A 20,009-nucleotide genomic window follows, 5' to 3' on the forward strand; every position below is an offset into this window, starting at 1 on the left:
TGAACACACAAATTTCACACAAGATCAACATCAAGCTAGGCCACTCTGTAACCACAGCAGATCAGGAGAAACATAATACCTCTCCACTATTATGTGTGAACACAGACAGGATGACCAAATATTCCCTTATCCCAGTTAATTTGAGTGACTGCTGCTTCTTCTCCAGTTACAGCTTTAACTTATCTTCCTTCTAGGTAAGATTTATTAAGATACCAAACCACAGTATGATCCCTGCTTCCCAATACTATCCAATCCAGAGCAGAGTTCTAATTCCTTATATTTTCTCCCAAATCATTTAACACAAGGCAAAAGTCTAGTGATAAGTCCTTTGTAGCATCCAGTTACTGAGATGTCCCATAATTCCCCATGCAAGTCACATTCTTGCAGTCACACTGTGAGCATCATTTAGTTCAAGGCAGAACTCCATACTTCCCAAGACAGCAAGCTTCACTTAGAGACCATGGCCAGAGCCAAATTAATCATGCAAATAGGCAAGCCCAGAATGAGGTCAGCCCCAGGCCTCAGCATGTTTCACTCTTCTCCCACGGTCTTCAAGCTTTTTTTTTTTTTTTTTCTCTTTGGTGTGAGATTTGGGAGCCTAGAAGATGTTCTCATCTGGGGCTTAAGGATGGTGGAGGTGGGATCTGGGCTTCATTGAGAAGTGGGTGCTACCTCTAACAATGATTAATATTTTTATTAAACACATTAAACTCTAGGTCTTCCACTATGTAAGAAAATTTAGGTTCATCTTAAAGATGAAGAAATTGAAGCTCTTGGAGAGTGAAGGCCTATGGTCACACAGCTGGTGAGAATCTCCTTACACTGCCCCCTCCAATTAATGGGGAATTTGGCAGAGCTGAGTGAGGAAGGGGACGACTTTCTGATTGGCAACACTTAGGGGCAAAGAAACCTTAAGTGTGAGTCTTCCCTCCCACATATGCAATAAGTAATAAACCCCAAAGTGTTAAACTGCAGGTGTATTCTCAGTGGTCTTTTGCTGGAGGGCATTTATACAGCTGCAGCCCTTTCTTACATCTAATATAAATCCAAGAGTAGATAAGGATTATATTTTCTGATGTACTTTCTTGATAAGACATATTTTAAATTATTTTTGCAATTTTGATCTGGGGATGGAGAGGAAAGAAGAATTGTTTCCTGGTGACTGTTCATTAAATCATGAACAGTCTCTTATTCATTAATGTAATATTAATATTACTGAGAATTTAAGTTATTGTGTCCTGAACACACTATTAAAGAAGGCAAACTGGTCTTGCATATGATGTAAATGAATTATAAAATATCTAAATGCAAAAAAAGATTATTGAGGAAAATTAAAAGTAATTTTTTCTCAATAGTAACATTCCAAGAATCCCAGTTTGGGTATAATTACCAATTAGCTTACAAGAAGATAATAATTGTGTAATATATAGAAATTGCCTCAAAATTACAGGGAATTGAGAGTTCATGTTTATTATATGGGGTGCTTGGTGAAATGTACTCATACAAAATGACCTAAATTAGAGTTTTGAGAGGAAAGAATGGTTGAAACATATTTATTCATTAAAAGAGGGAGAGAGAGGGACACTCAAAGTTACCCGAATATTAAATGCTTGGAAAAATTTGACTTAGTTTCAAAATAAGTTCAATGTGTCTCTTTAATACCAAAAAACATTGAAAACCAGAAAGAGCATTATTTGGAAAAGAAAAATCCATTTAATGCAGCTGGACCTAAAATGCACAGGTTATAGAAATAGGGTGACCTCTCACATTAGATTTATTTCTCTGAGGAGAGACAAATTTCCATTCCCAGATGAGTGACTACTCAAGAATTAAGGGTGTAAAATTAAAAGCACAAATATTTTTTGGCAATAAATGAATGGCCACAATCTAGGGTTAGGACTTAAAACCTGTAAATGTCAATATTTTTATTCTAGTCAACATAAATATTAGGCACATATAATAAACTTTTAGTTAGAAGTATGTGACATCTTTCAGACATAGAGACTATAAGTCAAACAAATTGTATAATTTGGGCCAAAATATCATTATAGAAAATTTTATTTTATGAGGAAATGTTTGGTTTAAAAAATAGTATGTCTGATTCTTTTTATAGAAATATCTAATTCTGGGAGTTCTAGGGAATGAATTAGGAGGCAGCCTGGAGTCATTTATTCTCATTCTTGAATGAAGGACTCAATAAAAAGTATCGCCTGCTGTATCATTTTTCTTCCCAAAAAATAAAAAGAAGAGAAAATGTGTCAAGAAAACTCAATTTATCTGATTAAAAATGAGGCTCAAACTTGGAAATGTGTCCTCTAATGATCCAGTCAGAAGTATCAGACTTTTAATTTGTATTATTAACGAAAAGCCCACATAAATTCTCCCAATCTTTAATCCCAACTAGTTCTTCTTTTAACTATGAGAGTTTTCAGATTTTGAGTGTAGGTGTGTGTGTGTGCATGTGCGTGTGTGTGTGTGTCAATACCTTTTCATTCCTTCATACTGATTGTCTTGAAAGCCTAGGTCTTGTCCATTTTGTGAAAGAAAAACTAATGATTTGCATATTTGGTAGCATATCTGTATTTGACAGGATGTTTAATTAGAGAAAAGGAGTTAGTTTAACAGACTTCATGACAACCAAACATGGAAATAAAAGAATACATTATGGTGTGCATGAATGTATGTGTGTATGTGCTGATGTTTGTGTGTTTGTATTTCAATGATGGGAAGATGGTGAGCCATACATGTAGGACTTCTAATAAAAAATTGGAGATTTTGGGGGGACCTTCAAGATGGTGGGGGAATAAGATGGGGAGATTACCTTCCTCTCTTCAAATACATCAAAAATACATTTACATGTGGAACAACTCCCACAGAACATCTATTGAACATTGGCAGAAGACCTCAGACTTCCCAAAAAAAGGCAGAGCACCATCTGAATGAGCTCCAGAGAATGGTGTAAGTAGCAGCTATCAGCTAGGACACCAGAGATGGGAATGAAAAGCTAATGTTGCTGCTGCAGCCACCAAAAAACCTATGTGCAAGCACAGATGCCTGAGGGTGACCTACACACAGAGGTGGGGCCAAAGCTGAACCCCAGGAACTGTGCGAGCAAAGAAGAGAAAGGGAAGAGAAAGGGAAATTTCTCTCAGCAGCCTCAGGAGCAGTGGATTAAATCCCCACAATTGACTTGAGGTACCCTGCCTCTGTGAAAAACCAGAATAGACCAAAAATCAACCAAAAATTAAGGCAGTGGACTTTGGGAGCAATTGTAGACTTGAGGTTTGCTGTCTGCGATGGACTTGTTTCCAATTTTTATGTTTAACTTAGTATAGGTTTTAGAGCTTGTTATCGCTGGTAAATTGTTTATTGGTTTGGATGCTCTCCTTTTTTTTAAATTACTTTTTAATTTTATTTTAATATTTTTTTAATTTTTAATTTTATTTCTTTTATTTTTAAATTAGTTATTTTCTTTCATTTTTTTCCCTTTTCTTCTGAGCTGTGTGGCTGAAAGGGTCTTGGTGCTCTGGCCTGCTGTCAGGCCTGAGCCTCTGAGGTGGGTGAGCTGATTTCTGGATCTTGGACCACAAGAGACCTCCTGGCCCCATGTAATATCAATTGATGAGAGCTCTCTCAGAGATCTCTGTCTCAGCACTAAGACCCAGCTCCACCCAACAGCCAGCAAGCTCCAGTGCTGGATGCCCCATGACAAAAAACTAGCAAGACAGGAACACAATCCCACATATTAGCAAAGAGGTGGCCTAAATTCATAAAAAGTTCAAAGACACCCCAAAAAACACCATCAGACTCAACTGTGCCCACAAGAAAGACAAGATCCAGCCCCACCCAACATAATACAGCCACCAGTCCCCTTCACCAGGAAGCCTACACAAGTCACTGAACCAACTTTATTCACTGTGGGCAGACACCAAAAACAATGAGAACTACAAACCTGCAGCCTGAAAAATTGAGACCCCAAACACAGTAAGTTAAAGAAAATGAGAAAACAGAGAAATATGCATCAGATGAAGGAGCAAGGTAAAAACCCCCCAGAACAAACAAATGAAGGGAAATAGGCAGTCTACCTGAAAAAGAATTGAGTCATGATAATAAAGATGATACAAAATCTTGGGAATACAATGGAGAAAATACAAGAAACGTTTAACAAGGACCTAGAAGAACTAAAGAACAAACAAACAATGATGAACAACACAATAAATGAAATTAAAAGTTCTCTAGAAGGAATCAATAGCAGAATAAATGAGGGAGAACAACAGATAAGTGACCTGGAAGATAAAATAGTGGAAATAACAACAGCAGAGCAGAATAATGAAAAGAATTGAGGATAGTCTCAGAGACCTTGGGGACAACATTAAATGCACCAACATTCAAATTATAAGGGTCCCAGAAGAAGAAGAGTAAAAGAAAGGGACTGAGAAAATATTTGAAAAGATTATAGTAGAAAACTTCCATAACATGGGAAAGAAATAGTCAATCAAGCCCAGGAAGCACAGAGAGTCTCATAAAGGATAAATGGAGAAACATGCCAAGACACATATTAATCAAACTATCAAAAATTAAATACAAAGAAAAAATATTAAAAGCAGCAAGGGAAAAGCAACAAATAACATACAAGAGAATACCCGTAAAATTAACAGCTGATATTTCAGCAGAAACTCTGCAAGCTAGAAGCAAGTGGCAGGACATATGTAAAGTGATGAAAGAGAAAAACCTACAACCAAGATTACTCTACCCAGCAAGGACCTCATTCACAATCAATGGAGAAATTAAAACCTTTATAGACAAGCAAAAGCTAAAAGAATTCAGCACCACCAAACCAACTTTACAACAAAAGCTAAAGGAACTTCTCTAGGCAGGAAAAACAAAAGAAGGAAAAGACCTACAAAAACAAACCCAAAACAATTAAGAAAATGGTAATAGGAACAGGCATACTGATAACTACCTTAAATGTAAATGGATTAAATGCTCCAGCCAGAAGACATAGACTGGCTAAATGGATACAAAAACAAGTTGTTGTATATATGCTGTGTACAGGAGACACACTTCAGACCTAGGGACACATACAGACTGAAAGTGAGGGGACAGCAAAAGATATTCCATGCAAATGGAAATCAAAAGAAAGCTGGAGTAGCAATTCTCATATCAGAAAAAATACAATTAAAAATAAAGACTATTATAAGAGACAAAGAAGGACACTGCATAATGATCAAGAGATCAATCCAAGAAAAGGTATAACAATTGTAAATATTTATGCACCAAACATAGGAGGACCTCAATATATAAGGTAAATGATAACAGCCATAAAGGGGGAAATTTAAAGTAACACAATAATTCAGGAGACTTTAATACCCCACTTTCACCAATGGACAAATCATCCAAAATGAAAATAAATAAGGAAACACAGCTTTATACGACACATTAAACAAGATGGACTTAATTGATATTTATAGGACATTCCATTCAAAGACAGCAGAATACACTTTCTTCTCAAGTGCTCATGGAACATTCTCCTGGATAGATCATATCTTGGGTAACAAATCAAGCACTGGTAAATTTAAGAAAATGGAAATCACATCAAATATCTTTTCCGAAACAATACTATGAGACTAGATATCAGTTACAGGAAAAAGCTGTAAAAAATACAAACATATGGAGGCTAAACAATACGCTACTAAATAACCAAGAGATCACTGAAGAAATCAAAGAGGAAATCAAAAAATGCCTAGGTACATATGACAATGAAAACACGATGACCCAAAATCTACAGCATGAAGCAAAAGCAATTCTATGAAGGAAGTTTATAGCAGTACAATCCTACCTCAAGAAACAAGAAAAATCTCAAATAAACAATCTAATTTACACCTAAAGAAATTAGGGAAAAGAGGAACAAAAAATCCCCAAAGTTAGCAGAAGCAAAGAAATCATAAAGATCAGATCAGAAATAAATGCAAAAGAAATAAAGGAAAGAAGAGCAAAGATCAATAAAACTGAAAGCTGGTTCTTTGAGAAGATAAACACAACGGATAAACCACTAGGCAGACTCATCAAGTAAAAAAGGGACAAGACTCAAATTAACAGAATTAGAAATGAAAAGGAGAAGAAACAAATGACACTGCAGAAAATCAAAGGAACATGAGAGATTACTACAAGCAACTATATGCCAATAAAATGGACAACCTAGAAAAGATGGACAAATTCTTAGAAAAGCACAACATTCCAAGATTGAACCAGGAAGAAATAGAAAATATTAACAGACCAGTAACATGAAATTAAGATTAAACTGTGATTAAAAATCTTCCAACAAAAAAAAGCCCAGGGCCAAATGGCTTCACAGGTCAATTCCATCAAAAATTTCAAAAGAGCTAACACCTATCCTTCTCAAATTCTTTCAAATATAGCAGAGGGAGGAACACTCCCATACTCATTCCGTGTGGCCACCATCACCCTGATACTAAAACCAAAGATGTCATAAAAAAAGAAAACTAGAGGCTAATATCACTGATGAACAGAGATGCAACAATCTTCAACAAAATACTAGCAAACAGAATCCAACAACACAATGAAAGGATCATACACAATGATCAAGTGGGTTTTATCCCAGGGATGCAAGGATTCTTCAATATACACAAACCAATCAATGTGATACACCATGTTAACAAACTGAAGGATAAAAGAAATATGATAATCTCAACAGATGCAGAAAAAGCTTTTGACAAACTTCAACACCCATTTATGATAAAAACTCTCCAGAAGTAAGCATAGAGGGAACTTACCTCAACATAATAAAGGTCATATATGACAAACCCACAGCCAACATCGTTTTTAATGGTGAAATGAGGAAAGCATTTCCTCTAAAGTTAGGAACAAGATAAGGATGCCCACTCTCACTGCTATTATTCAACATAGTTCTGGAAGTTGTAGGCAGAGCTGTCAGAGAAGAAAAAGAAATAAAAGGAATCTAAGTCAGAAAAGAAGAAGTGAAGCTGTCACTGTTTGCAGATGACATGATACTACACACAGAGAATCCTAAAGATGCTACCAGAAAACTATTAGAGCTAACCAATGAATTTGGTAAAGTAGCAGGATACAAAATTAATGCACAGAAATCTCTTGCATTCTTATACACAAATGATGAAAAATCTGACAGAGAAATTAAGGAAACACTCCCATTCACCATTGCAAAAAAAAAATGACTAAATAATCTAGGAATAAACCTACCTAAGGAGACAAAAGACCTGTATGCAGAAAACTATAAGACCCTGATGAAAGAAATTAAATATTATCATCTTTAATGATGATACAGATGGAGAGATATATTTTATTCTTGTTCTTGGATTGGAAGAATAACATTGTGAAAATTACTACACTACCCAAAGCGATCTACAGATTCAATGCAATCCCTATCAAACAACCAGTGGCATTTTTCACAAAACTAGAACAAAAAAATTTCACAATTTGTATGGAAACACAAAAGACCCCGAATAGCTAAAGCAATCTTGAGAATGAAAAGTGGAGCTGGAGGAATCAGGCTCCCTGACTTCAGAGAATACTACAAAGGTACAGTATCAAGACAGTATGGTATTGGCACAGAAACAGAAATATAGATCAATGGAACAGGATAGAAAGCCCAGAGATAAACCCACATACATATGGTCACCTTATGTTTGATAAAGGAGGCAAGAGTATTCAATGGAGAAAAGCTGGCTCTTCAATACGTGGTGCTGGTAAAACTGGACAGCTACATGTAAAAGAATGAAATTGGAACACTTCCTAACACCTTACAGAAAAATAAACTCAAAATGGATAAAGACCTAAATGTAAGGCCAGACACTATAAATCCCTTAGAGGAAAACATAAGAAGAACACTCTTTGACATAAATCACAGCAAGATCTTTTATGACCCACCTCCTAGAGAAATGGAAATAAAAACAAAAGTAAACAAATGGGACCTAATGAAACTTAAAAGCTTTTGCACAGCAAAGGAAACCATAAACAAGATGAAAAGACTCTGAATGGGAGAAAATATTTGCAAATGAAGCAACTGACATAGGATTAATCTCCAAAATATACAAACAGCTCATGCAGCCTAATATCAAAAAAACAAAAAACCCAATCCAAAAATGGGCAGAACATCTAAATAGTTTTCCAAAGAAGGTATGATTGCCAACAAACACATGAAGGGATGCTCAACATCATTAATCATTAGAGAAATGCAAGTCAAAAGTACAACGAGGAATCACCTCACACCAGTCAGAATAGCCATCATCAAAAATCTACAAACAATAGGGCTTCCCTGGTGGCGCAGTGGTTGAGAGTCTGCCGGCCGATGCAGGGGACACGGGTTCGTGTCCCAGTCTGGGAAGATCCCACATGCCACGGAGCAGCTGGGCTGGGTCCGTGAGCCATGGCTGCTGAGTCTGCGCATCCGGAGCCTGTGCTCCGCAATGGGAGAGGTCACAACAGTGAGAGTCCTGTGTACCTCAAAAAAAAGAAAAAAAAAATCTACAAACAATAAATCCTGAAGGGGGTGCAGAGAAAAGTGAAACCACTTGCACTGTTGGTGGGAATGTAATTGATACAGCCACTATGGAGAACAGTATGGAGTTTCCTTAAAAAACTAAAAATAGAATTACCATATGACCCAGCAGTCCCACTACTGGGCATATACCCTGAGAAAACCATAATTCAAAAGACTCATGTAGCACAATGTTCATTGCAGCACTATTTACATTAGCCAGGACATGGAATCAACCCAAGTGTCCATTGAGAGATGAATGGATAAAGAAGATGTAGCACATATATACGATGGAATATTTCTCAGACATAAAAAGAAACAAAATCGAGTTATTTGTAGTGAGGTGGATGAACATAGAGTTTGTCATGCAGAGTGAAATAAGTCAGAAAGAGGAAAACAAATACCATATGCTAACACATATATTTGGAATCTAAAAGAAGAAAAGAAAACAAAAGGGTCTGATGGACCTGGGGCAAGACATGAATAAAGACACAGATGTAGAGAATGGACTTGAGACAAGGGGGGGCGTAAGCTGAGACGAAGTGAGAGAGTAGCATTGACATATATACATTATCAAATATAAAATAGATAGCTAGTGGGAAGCAGCTGCATGCACGGGGAGATCAGCTCGATACTTTGTGACCACCTAGAGGGGTGGGATAGGGAAGGTGGGAGGGAGATGCAGGAGGGAGGGCATATGGGGATATATGTATACATATAGCTGATTCACTTTTTTATACAGCAGAAACTAACACAACATTGTAAACAATTATACTCCAATAAAGATGTTAAGAAATAATTGGCGATTTCATAGTTCTCTTCAGAAAATTAATAACATTTCACATTATAGCATTGTCATGATAATGATTATGAAACTTTAATTTCACATCAGAAATGTTATTAGGGATTTTTAAGTGCATGTTTACATTTCAAAATTTCAAAAATTTCAAAATTTTGAATTTTTTTCTGGTAACTGAAAGTTGTATACTTCAGGTATCCAGAACCAAGAGCATATAAAAAATTAAACATAATAATTCTATTTATCAATAAATATTCTTTGAACATTTATTATGTTCTAGACATTACTCTATGTATTAATGGTACAGTAGTTTACGCACAGAAATACTGTGTAATAAGCAGTAATGAAACAGATATATACAGCCACATAAACCAGTCATGAAAATGTGTATTGAAGTAAAAATGTTGAGAACAGAACTGTCTACTTATAATTGTATGTGTGTATTGACAGAGACAGAATGAGGGAGACCTATATTTAATGAGTAGGGATATAAGAATGCATGTATCAGATAAAGAGGAAAGTAAGAAATAAGAGCATATCTATATCACAATATTATTTATGAAGATTAAAACTGTATACCTTCAAAATATACATATTTTTCAAGAAAATGTATATCTACATATAATGTGAGACAATATAACATTAGCTTTGATACAGTTTTTGATAATCACCTCATTATATTCACACTCTTCTCTAATCTGCTCCCCTTGTGTGGGCTGATTCTAGTGCTTGTAACAAATAGAATGTGATAACACTGATGAGTTATCACTTCTGTGATAAGATTATAAGCTGGGTCTTCCATCCTGCAGGCATATTTTTTCTGTTGCCATCCAAGCTTGAACACTGATAAAGCCAACTTCTGTGTTGAAGAGGCCAACCTGGAAAGGAACTGAGGGTGGACTCCAGCCAAGTAGAAACAGAGACCTGCCAACCACCACAGAAGTAGACTTAGGAGTAGATTCTTCCCTAGTCAAGACTTCAGATGAGCATGGAGACTATTGGCTGAAACCTTGATTGTAGACATTCAAGAGACCGTGAAGCAGAGAACCCAACTAAGGTGTGCTTGGATCCCTGACCCTCAGAAACTCTGAGATAATAAATATTTGCTGTTTGAAACCACAAAATTTGAGCATAATGAGCTTTGCAGCAAGAGTTAACTAATACAAATAATATGAAATATATACAAGTACATTTAAAGATACACTGCAGGAGAAGGGAAATTGGACTGCGCATATTGGATGACGGGAACACATTTTTTTTTAAGATACAAAAGCAGAGACTCAGGACCAACAAACAGCTGACAAAGTGAAATGCATGATTAACTTAATGTGTTTGCATCTTCCGTAAATACACATTCTGAAATAGTAAAATACTGCGGAGAGAATGGCTGTGGTGGGTATATTAGGCTGCTGGGCACCCATAACAAAATACCACAGACTGGGTGGCTTAAAAAACAGAAATTTATTTTCTCACAGTTTTGGAGGCTAGAGTCCAAGATCAAAGTTCCCTCAGGGTTGGTTTCTAGCGAGGCCTTGCTTCCTGGTTTATAGATGGCCTTCTTCTCCCTCTGTCCTCATATGGCCTTTGTTCTGTGAGCTCTCAAGGAAGGAGAGAGCTCTCTGGTGTCGCCTCCTCTTCTTATAAGGGCACTATTTTTATTGGATTAGCTCTCCCCCACCTTTATGACTTCATTTAATCATATTGCCTTCTTAAAAACCCCATCTCCAAATATAGTCACATTGGGAGTTAGGGTTTCAACATGTGAATTTTATGGAGACACAAATTCAGTCCATAATAGTGGGTCATTTTGTTTACCCCTTTTGTTGAAAAATATCCAATATTATGCAGTTTTGTTCCTCAGGGAACAAAGATGCCGTGTATAAACAAATATATATGAACAAAATACCTGTGAAAAAAAACATTCAGAAATCATGTGAAGTGTAGCAACCTGCGTTTGTATCAACAGAAAAAAAATTACCTTTTGGGTTTTTCTTGTTCTTACACTAAGCAAGGCCCTTCATATTAAACCAATACTCTCAACAACTTTTAAATCTTTTCTTATGCAATTCACCATTTCAGGCAAACTTTATAACTCTCTAGTCCTTTTACTACATTTTCTATTTCTTACCAAAAGAGAAAATGATCTAAAAAGCAGCTGTCTGTACTTGTTTTTTGACTACCCTTCAGCTAAAATTCTAAGTACTAAGAGCTTTTTTACATATTAGGTCTTTTACTTTCTAATTATGGAACAAAATGTTTATATTTTAGGGGTCTTCCAACCATTCAAAAAAAGGTAAGTTAACTTGCAAATCTCTATAAATCAGTGGAATATGAGGCTTTATGAAATCAACTTGTGATTACTAAACTAAACTTAATAAATTGTGTGTAAAAGTGTTAAGGGCTCCATCCTATGGCCTGTAATCATTAGAGATCATTTTGGAATTTTCTCACAAAACATTACTGAATTTATTTTCCCACTTTATTCCTTGTTTGAGAGCAGACCAGTCCCCCTTTCTGTGCTGCAAAATGTCCAGCAACCTCTAGGTGTCTTATTATGCAGTTGACATTATCATCCTTAATATTTAAAAATGTTTTATACTAAAATTTATCATATTTGGGCATCCAGAAAAGATTCCCAAGCCTTGTATTTTAATTTAAGAATGTTCTGACAAATAAGGGTCATTGGTACTCTTTCCTATGTTAAAAAAAGCAATTATATTCACTTTAACTTCCGTTCTTTATAGTCAGGAGATTTCTTAATACAACAGACTTAACATCCTGAGAGCTACCAGTGACTTTAGACCTGAAAAGGAATATAATTTTAAAAAATAAGAAAACTCTAATTCTGATTCTAAAATGAAATTAGCTAGTTCCTTAAAAAGTAGGGCAATGAGTAAATGACATTATTAAGGAAAAAAATTCTGTGCTGGAGTTCACAGAGAAATGTGCATTTCAACAATATTCAGTGAGTAGAAATACACACCGAGTACTACTTCCAAAATATAATACTGAAGGTCATATGGAGAGAGAAATATTCAGGTGGACATTTCATAAAAAGGAATACCCTTGAAAATTATTGCCTTAAGCAATAATCTATTAAGTATAAGGAAAATATATGCATATTAATTCAAAATATATTATAATTTAACACAAGCAGAATTATTTAGGATTTACACTGAAAAAATATTATCAATAGGTGGTGCTTCTGTGATTGAATTTGATTAAACTTCATGCAAATCTGACCCTAGATTTTACTATTTTTAGTTTCCTATATCCCTCTATCTCACAGTCTACTTAACAACTGTTCAATAGTGAACTGGTGATAAAATGTCACTGAGGATAAAATTTTTTACATATTTGGGAGACATTTTCTATCACCATGATTTAAAAAGATGAGAAATAAGTCAGAGTTCATAGCTATAAAAAATAGATTGCTTAAGGTGGTACTTATCTGATAAATGAATATACAAGTGCTTGACTCAAATGGAGGTTATGAATTTTGCATAAAGCCCTTCAACAAGGTTGAATTACATAATGTCTCATTTAACAGCATATCTATGTGACATTCGTTGTCAAGCTTTATTTTTCTTTGTCAGACTAAACATTTGATTTGTTAAGTATAAAGTGAATTTCACTGTAAAAAAAGCATGTTTGCAATTTGCAATTAAACATGAATGATAAGATTAGTGAATGCATAATGTATTACTATAAAAAACTGACTTTGTGCATGTGATACTTACAGTAAAACACCAAAACTATTAGTGTTACTTTGACTTTATTTTAAAGACATTTAAATATAAACTGATTTAAAAATGAATTCAGATAACTGATATCAGAATTATTGTGATAAAATTCAATACATGCAATGATTTATCAGAAGTCACTTCTCAAAATTAAATGTTAATAACAAACCTTGAATTTGACATTTATATAAGTTGAAAGTGCATTTATTTAAAACTATGCTGGACCGTTAAAAAATTAACTACTAAACCAATTCAACGTGGATATTCCAAAAATGAATTGTTTTAATTATTCTGTTCCTTCTTTGAATAAATTCATACATTGAAATTAAAATTTCTTTAGCCAGTGAAAATGGGATTTTTAAAGTATAAAGCATAAGTTTTCTCAGCAGTATTTTATTTCCTAGATTTCTCAGTTTTCCCCATTATCTTTATCTTTCTCTTAAACACATTTTAGCCACTTTTCCATATGACATCATAGAGTATCATATATTTAGGCTGCTAAAAACAAAATTTCTTCAAAATAAAGGATGCCTTACACAACACATTCCCTTAGTTATGTAAAATATTAAATATTATGGATTTAATCATGTCCTCCCTCCAATTCATATGTTGATGTCTTAACCCCCAGTACATCAGAATGTGACCTTTCTTAGAGATAAGGTCTTTATAGAGGTAAACAAGTTAAAATTAGGTCGTTAATGTGGGCCCCAAAACAAAATGACTAGTGTCTTTATAAGAAGGGGGAATTTGGAGACAGACACACTTAGATGAAAGACTGACATAAAGAGGATGGAGAAGACAGCCATCGAGAAACCAAGGAGACAGGCCTGGGATGGATCCTTCTCTCACAGCCTTCAGAAGGAACCAATTCTATCTACAACTTGGTCTTGGACTCCTAGCCCTCAGAACTATGAAACAATACATTTTTGTTGTTTAAGCCATTTAGTTTGTGGTGTTTTGTGTGCAGCCCTAGAAAGCTAAATTAAATTAGTTACCATCTATAATATCTGTGAAAACTTGGAAACTGTATGCTGTGATTCAAACAAGTTTACAATGTCAGGGAAAATGCTATTTCAGAAAGTAAAATTTCTGGTGTAATTTTATATATTATCATATCTATTGTCCATCTCTTGAGTGCTTCTAATTATTTCTAATTTCAGTTCACTGAAAAATGAATTATGGGGCCATAAAAATTATATGTTAATATTAATTATATCATGATTTTCTAAAAAATGAAATATTCTTGTTTTTTAAGCTTGTAAATAAATAGTACTTACTCCAAGAAATGCCATAAATAATTTTCAAAAGAACATTTTATAAAATATAAGATGTATTAAAATTTATATTGAATATAATGCATCTTTTCCTGATGATTTAGGTTTATTGTAATCAACAAATACTCCTGTTAAAAATGAAAGCAAATATTGAGGGCAATTATTGAGGTATGTAAACCTTTTTTATTCCATTAAAAAGATGAAGGCTTCTAAATTTCTGTTTTCTTATTTCTTTCAATGTCAACCTGTTAATCTAAAGAAAACACCCTGATTCTTCCAGTATGCTCTGGGATATATATTACTGTCAGAACTTTTTATATATCTGTTTTTATAATAAATCTGGAGCAAATACATTAATTCTCATTAAGATCATGGTAACTTTTTTAGTTGCCCACATTTGGACAGACAAGACTTGAGGTATGTTCACAGGCAGTGAGCTGAGAGAAAGTTTATATGCTTGGGAAGGAAAAGGCAAAAGTTACCATAAATAAGAACCTTTTTCCTTCAATATTACCTAATTTCAGTTCTAATGTGTCCATCATTTTCTTATATTTTTCTGCAATAAAAATGGCATGAAAAGCTACTCTATAAACTTTCTATTTAATTCTTAAAAGTCAATCTTTTGAAATAGTTTAGACCAAATTATTTCTACTGTTATGGCACTTCAACAACAACAAAAATAACCATAATCACAACCATACCATAGATGCACACACACATATACACACACGCACCCTATATAATTGGAGCAGAGACACTTACACTTGTCTTGGGGTGGTTGTTAGACAACATCCAAGGTTGTGTGTTGTAACCACATACAGGTTATGCATTTCAAATAATTATTAATAAAAATAGTAGAAGTAATCAGGTATATTAAATGAAGAGTCATAGGAAATATAGGGTAAATGTAGACATCATAGTCTTTGTTGTTTTATAAAATAAGTTGAAAGAACCCTACTGCTCAGAAAGATCACAGGGTTGGTAGATGAAAATAACCCATGGCTTCTTCAGGGTTAAACATGATTCAAGCCTGTATAAAGTTCTCAGCTGTCAAGATAAGCCACTTGGGGACTTTTAATTCTCACACTGGAGAGCTGAATACAGTCTGAAATTTGGAGTCTGTAATGCAAAATCAACGTAAAAAATACATAAACATATATTTTAAGGGTTGGAAAGAGAAAAAAAAATCAGTTTTTTTGGTGATAGTTATAATTCTGTTAGAAAGGCTCTCTTTAGGTAACTTATTTCTTTAATTCTTGCTCTAATATTTTAAAATAGATTTTTGGGATAGTATAAGAAGTACTTTATTGCATTCTATTAATAATGTATTAAATTTTTAAGCATTCAAAATATTTACAAAACCCATATATTTCTATTGATTGTTTAGTATGTAATATGTGAGATCTGAGACACTGGGAATACTACTTAAACATACAAAATAAAAACTTAGGCAACAAGGTCCCTTCCTCGAAGACATAGTATGATATATGTGGGAGTAATGTAAAGCATGGGGTGAATAAATCCAAATTAAACAAGAAAGAGAAATGTTGAAAGCTAGAGTTTTAATGATATTGTCAATGGAAGTTTCAGGGCAAGGTTGTTTCTGATTTAGGATATCATTATTTCTGGAAACTCACTAACCAGAGCAGGAAGGAACAACCAAGATAGCATTCTAATTTAAAATTTTAATCATGTCAATAACAACTTAAGCAATTGCTAAGTCTCTGCTCCATGTAGCTTCACTAGCTTTCCCTTAATTTCCACTCTAGTGCCATCTCTTCCCACTATTTCTTACCATGCTATTTCTTGATCCAGTAAACTTAGTATTTTTCCCCAGATGTAATATTTTTGTTGTGTCTATAACTTTTAAAATATTATTTCTTTTAGGTAATATCTCTCATGTGGCTAAATGAAGAACTGAGTCAAATATCTACAGGGTCTTTATTAAAAACAAAACAAAGTCAACAACCATTTCCAATTTCATGTTGTTGTGGCACTTGGAACTTTATGTAACCGTATTGCTAAGGTTGATGTCCAAGACAGTTTGCTTAGAAACAGAGCAAGAGATTATGGATGATTATTAGACAGGTGATTTATTAAGGGAGTGCATTTTGGAGAAAACTGTAAAAAAGTATGTGAAACAAGATAGGACAGGGAAAGAAGATAGGAAAAGAGGTGTTTTCAAGGGTAGTCTAGAGTCTTACTGATTCCAGAGGTAGCTCTGGCCTGTGAATTGCACCATGATATTTGTATTCCCCTGAAGCATGATGCTGTACCATCATATCAGTTATTGGTGTAATCTCCCAGGTATCTTTTTACAGAGTTGTCCTCATTAATGAAAGGACAATTCTCCATGAAAGCATGAAGTTGGGAGTCTTTTAGCAGAAATTGTTTAGGTGTGGAATGATACTGACAGTGGGGATGGAAAAACAACAGGAAAAATCATGATGTATTTTCCATATAGCAATCATAGTTTTGCAAATGTATTGCATACAGAGAATGAGGTAGAGTAAATAATCAAAGCTGGAAATTAGCTTATGTCTTGAGCTGTTTGGAATAGTGGTATTTTTGTAACTGAAATAAGTTGGATTACAGCAGATTTTGAAGCATAAAATCAAGGCTTCCAATTTAGCCATAAGTTTTGAAATCCCTCCTAGACATGCAAATTAATATATCAGATGAGGAGTTGGGTATAAAATTCTTGAACTCAAGAGAGAGGCCAAGTGTGGAGATAAGAGTTAGGGAGTCTTCAGCATATAGATGATATGTAAAACTATGGAAACAGAATAGACTACCTTGAAAACAGTTGGTTAGAGAAGAGGACCAATACTGATTCCTAAGATATTTCAATATTTGGAGCTCAGGTAGAAGATGGAGAGCAAACAAATGAAATTGAGAAGGACTGACCATAGACCTAAGAAATATTCCTGGTGAGTATTGTGTCAATGAAACTAAAACAAAGTTTTTCAAAAAAGTTTTGAAATGATCTTGAGAGACCAAGTAAGCTGGGAACAGAGAAGTGTCCTTTGCACTTGTCAGATGGATATTGTTGGAAATCTTGTAAAGAACATTTTCAGGGTAGTGGTGTTACAAAAACCTCAATGGAAAAAGCTAAATAGTTAAGGGAAGAGAAGGAAGTAGAGACCAAAAGTGAATGTTACTGAAAAACCTTTTCTGTGGAGGGGACGAGAAGGATGAGGGAGTTCGTGAGAGATGAAAGAAAGGTTATGAAAGATGAAAGATGATGAAAAGTCAGTGAAGTTCTGTTATTTTTTTATTATAATAGAAAGTACTAGATTATAATTATACACTTGTGAGAAAAAAATCAGTGGATTGATCAAACCTGTTCTTCCTTTTAGGATTTCTTAATTTAATTTTAAATTTAGGTATTTGCCAAAGTTAAACTGAATATAAAGTTTTTCTACCTTTAATTTTATTTTTATTATATTTTTATGTGCATCTCTTTCTTTCAATATGAATTAAAAACTTCAGTGTTTCCCCCACTAATTTAGAAGGCATCTTCAGCACGTTAAATGTTTAACTATACTTTTTTTCTATATCTGATCCTTATATTATTTTATTCTTTCTGTCCCTCTCAATGCTGAAATTCTTCATTATTGTAGTTTCATGAAACATGTTAATATATAATCGTGCAAGTCCCTTGATACTTTTCCCTTTTTAAAAATTTTATCATCTATTTATTTTTCCTTATGAACATTGAAATTTTTTCTGCAAAGCACACCAAAATAAATCCTATTGTGAAATAACAAAATAGGAATCTTCCAGTATATTAGATGATTGTTTACAAAATAAATACAAGTGTCCTATAGCCTTTAAAAAGGATGTAAACTGACCCATAGTTAGAAATGTACAAGTTAAAATGATAAGAAGAAACTATTTTCATCTATTAAATTGATTAAGATAAATAGTGGGATATAGCATTGTTGAAGAACAGGAAAAAAGATGGTGTCATATGTTATAGTTGAATGTATATATAAGTGCAAATTTTTGAAAAGAAATGTTGAATAATCCTTCAACTGTTAAATGTTCAAAATTTTGCCTCTCCCATTGTGGAGCACAGGCTCCAGACGCGCAGGCTCAGCGGCTATGGCTCACGGACCTAGCCGCTCGGCGGCATGTGGGATCTTCCCGGACTGGAGCACGAACCTGTGTCCCCTGCATCGGCAGGTGGACTCGCAACCACTGCGCCACCAGGGAAGCCCTAAATGTTCAAAATTTTGATTGAGTATATATAGATATAGATAGCATGCATACGTAGACCAAAGGTGTCTGTTGAAGTCTTGTTTGTAATAGCAAAGTTCAAGAAATATATTGGGAGTGTCACTGAATATAAGCACAGAAAATTAGAAGTGCATCTGTGTTCATTCTATTCCTTCAAGGTTGAGAACAGAAGACAACAGGTGGCAGAAACTTCCATTGCCTATAAAAGCTTATGACAGGACATGGCAAATGTCAAACCTATTCACATTCCATTGGCCAGAGTAAGTCAGGAGGCAACACTTAAAGTCAGTGAGACAGAGAAGGCAGAAAAAAATAAAGATACCAATGGAGGGAAATGAATGAATTATTACAAACAAATAATACATTCCACTAAGCATCAATAAGAATCATGACTAAAATTAATTGAAACACATAAAGTATATAAAAAGTGCATGATTTCATAATGACAATTACAAGTTAAAATAACTTTCACTTTTAAAAGAGATGAAGGCAGCACATCATTATTCTAAGTTGATAAGTAAGGGAAAATGGGGCAGTTATGCACTTCACTGCCTTTCATTCACTATCTATACCTCAGCATAACTGAAAACTTGATGATAGAAAACTCACTCTTTAGCATATTTCTGCTTATATATTAAGGGAAAATTTGATAAAATTAGAATATGAACTTTTCAACCTCCTAGAGAAATAATGGATATAGGCAATGGTAATATTGGTGACCAACATCACACAGAGACAACTGGACCTTATGTGCCTTATGATGGAAGGACACAACATCACTATGAAGTATTATTACCCCCCCACACCAAATAAATCCAACTGAATAGAACCAAGCTTTTAGATCTAACTACTTGACCATTTCACAGAAATATAGTAGCTAGGAGAAGATGTCAAATGATATTCTGGGAAAACAATTTGTGAAATCCAGAATATACTAACTCTACAAGAAAAATGATCCAGTTTCTTTAATAAGTAGATTGCAAGGAAAACCAAAAAGCGGGTGAGGAGTTATTTATAGATTAAGAGATTTTCTTTATTTATCAGCAACATTCAATGTACCATATTGATTTGTCCAGTGTATACAATATGTTCTGATTCTAGCACATTAATATTTTTTTAAAAAGCATTTATAGGATAATGAGGAAAGTTGATCACTGAATATGTGATAATATTAAACATTTATTGATATATCAACTACATTCAATGTACTGTATTGATTTGTCCAATGTACATATCCATCTTGATCCTAGCAAATTAATATTTTTAAAAAAGCATTTGTAGGATAATGAGAAAAGTTGACCACTGAATATATGATAATATTAAACAATTCTTAGTATATTGAACATTTAATAATGGTACTGCCATTATGTTTTTTAATGAATATATTGCTTGTAAAGAAGTATCTTACAATAATT

This window comes from Lipotes vexillifer, unplaced genomic scaffold, assembly GCF_000442215.2.
Source record: "Lipotes vexillifer unplaced genomic scaffold, Lipotes_vexillifer_v1.1 scaffold369, whole genome shotgun sequence".
Classification (NCBI taxonomy): Eukaryota; Metazoa; Chordata; class Mammalia; order Artiodactyla; family Lipotidae; genus Lipotes; species Lipotes vexillifer.